The sequence below is a fragment of the Solanum pennellii genome, chromosome 12 (genome assembly GCF_001406875.1).
Source record: "Solanum pennellii chromosome 12, SPENNV200".
Lineage (NCBI taxonomy): Eukaryota > Viridiplantae > Streptophyta > Magnoliopsida > Solanales > Solanaceae > Solanum > Solanum pennellii.
The window spans coordinates 44,326,531-44,329,848 of NC_028648.1; the positions used below are offsets into that span (position 1 = coordinate 44,326,531).

General features: G+C 29.3%; 1 long non-coding RNA gene across 1 annotated transcript; it reads right to left on the bottom strand.

Moving 5' to 3' along the window:
- Nucleotides 1-401: 401 nt before the first annotated feature.
- Nucleotides 402-3,013, bottom strand: LOC114075115. Its single transcript, XR_003575471.1, has 2 exons — nt 2,204-3,013; nt 402-558 (listed from the first exon to the last, which is right to left on the bottom strand). It is a non-coding gene; the product is annotated as an uncharacterized LOC114075115 (long non-coding RNA).
- Nucleotides 3,014-3,318: the final 305 nt, after the last annotated feature.

Below are 3,318 nucleotides of genomic sequence, written 5' to 3' on the forward strand. Positions count from 1 at the left end.
GTAGGTTTGGGTTTGTCACAAGTATAGTAACAACAGTAAAAAATAAGGAAACTCAATTATGAGGAGAAGTTCTTGGGGTGTGACCGCAATACAAGATTAGATAAATCATTGGGTATGTTTACATCCCTACTCTATTCAAATAGGGAGAAACGTCGAGGTGACTCAAAAATTTATCAATTGATTTAATTTTAAGGAATTTAAAGAATAAACGAATTTTAAAGGAGTCACCACCTAATTTTAGGAAAAAACTAGGAAACCTTTTAAGTGATCTAGGAAATCATTAGATTCTAGGTAAGGGTTCAGGTTATTCTGAAGGAAAGATGGTAGGCACCCTTCAAAATCCACAAATGCGGGTCCCGACTGAATTTATTTTTCAATTTGAGGAGGAGATAATAATAATATACAAATAGAATAGGCATGTTATATACACAAATAATAAATAAAACAATAATAAGAGATGGCATAAGTTTGCCTATCGCCAATAATATACACATTAATAAATAAAATTAGAATTCGAATTTTATTCGAATAGCTTCGATGGAAAGCAATTCGGCATACCTGTAAAGACACTTAGTATTAGAGTTAGTACTAAATAAATATAAACAAAAATGAATAACTCAAATAATAACTTAAAAATAAAAAACCGTCTTATTAGAATTGGAGACCTTAGAAATCGAGGTAATTTCTTAATCGGCCAATTTTAACAAATAAAATATATGAACTTGAATTAAATTTTCGTCTTTTAACATTGAGGAGCCTCCAAAATCGACGGAGAGATTTTCTCATTGGCCAATTTTATCATACAAAAATGATAACAACTAAAAGGTAGAATAGTGAAACAATGAAGACAAAACAACATGAACCGTGGAGTAAGAAAAATTAACCAAATAATACAACCATCAAAGTTTTAGCAAAAGATAGATACATAAGCAAAAAAAAAAAAACCATCAAGAGAAAAAGATACATATAAGATTGATAATAATTTAAAACAATATTAAAGACAATAGCAACCAGAACGTGTTACTCATTAATGGAACATTGTAAATGGTACATTATATATTTCAACAAATATAAAATTAAAACTACCAAGCCAACTGTAGAAACCTAAGAATTAAATATAATAAAAAAAGAAAAGTTAAACAATGCTATACACTAAATCATTTCATAGTAAAAAATGTTAATAACATAATAAATAAAATTAAGACTTAGACAACAACAAATAAAACCCAACTCAAAGCAAAATAATCAAACAAAACAAAAGAATATGCGTATCTCAAAATTTGAAAACTAACAAGTACATATAGATAAGAAAAATGCCACAAATATATAGCAACGAAAGAACGAAACAAATAAAATAGAGGGAAAATGGTCTGATATATCCCTCAATTTTGTCATTTAGAGCTGATATATCCATTGTTATGAAAGTGGCTCATATATACCCCTACTTGTAAACAAATGACTCACATATACCCTTTTCCTCTAACGGAAATAGAAAAAAATAATTTTAATCTAAATTTTTATTATTTTTTTCTAAAAAATATAATCCCATATGAGTAAATTTAATCCTCGTTAAACATATTTTTTTTGACTTTTTTTTGTTTCAATGACTAATTTATAATTATTATTTTGATAATCAAATTTATTTATATTTCACTAATATTCTTGTAAAACTTATTGTACATGACCAAATTTTTTATTCGAATACGAAATTAAATAACAATACACAAAAAAAAAATAGTTTAGTTTTTTCTCTCTTTAAACTAAGCAATGAAAGAAAAAAAATAAAATTAGAATAAGAAACTCAAATAATTATAATAAAAGAAGTCAAAAAATAATTTATGTATGAAAAAAATTAAATATACCTCAAACTTTGACAGAACAATCATATATATCCCTAAATAATTTATTTAAAAAAATTAAAAGTAATAAATATAAATTTAAAACTAATTTTTTAACTTTCGTTAAATGAAGGGTATATGTGAGTCATTTTGTAACGGTAATGGTAAGGACATATATGAACCACTTTTATAACGAATGATATATCAACTCCAAATGAGGGATATATCATACCCTTTTCCCTAAAATAGATAAACTTAACAGAGGATATTTGTAAACAACACAAAATCTTCAATCAAATACAAAGTTCAAACACTAGCAGTGAACCAAATCATCAAAAAGTTATAAAATTGTTAGAAATTTCTACCATATATTGGATGAAAACATTGAAATTCGCTGGAATTTTGAACTTTAGGGTGCTGGTTTGGATTGTTATTCGTGTTTGCTCCGACTTTGGAGCTACTGGTTGTGAGATCTGATTGATTTCTGCCATTGTTGGCGCTGGTTGTTTCATGGTTCCGAGCTCATGGGTTTCAGTCATGACCTGCAAAAATAGAAGAGGAATCGTGAAAGGGGAAGAGGAATGGGTCTGACAGCGATTTTGGTGTTATATTCAGTGACTATTTCACCGGAAAAGGGAGAAAAATGAAGAGGGGTTTGGTCTGGTTGTTGTGTGTCTGGCGTGAGGTGGTGGTTTCCAGCGGGTTTCTAGTTGTGGAACTCGATTATAGGTTTTTTTGTAGGACTCGTGAAGACTTGGTTTTTCATCGGAACAGTTGATTTCGGTTCTGGTTCGCTGATCTGGTAGCAACGATGAAAAGGGGGACGAGGGTATTGCTAGAAACAATGGAAAAGGGGAAGGTGTTCTGGTCATTTGCTGCTATAGAGGTGGAGTTGGAAGCTGGTTTCCCCGGAAAAAGACTAAGAGGAAAATGGGTTTTGGGTGGTGGACTCGTCGGATTTCGGCGGAACTCCGGTGAACTTGTCACCGATAAATAAAAGAATAAAAATCTAAAAAAATTACCCCAAAAGTCTTTCCACCACCCTTAGTTTTTGACCTACTTGTTTCTTAAATAATGAATTGTTATTCAATGAGCTCAAATTATGAGATCGAAATTGTGGCAAAAAATTATTGATTAAATCTTTGTATGCAAAATTCACCCAAAATATTTATATATGAATGTATTCAATTGGATATGAAAAAAATGTAATTCAGGTCAACTAATAAAAAATCTTAAAATTTTGACAAATAAGGATAGTTATCGATAAAATTATTTAAAATTATACAAAAATATATTTTGAACTATTAAATAAATAAACTTAAAATTTAAGAATTTTAAAATGTTAGGCCGAAATTGGGTGTCCACACCTTTACTTTCGATTTATATGATTGATGAAAGAAATCGTGGACAATAGAAATTGACAAATCTAATTTTGGTCGAACATTTGACCTTTGTATAAAATTATGGCTGGATTGTGGTG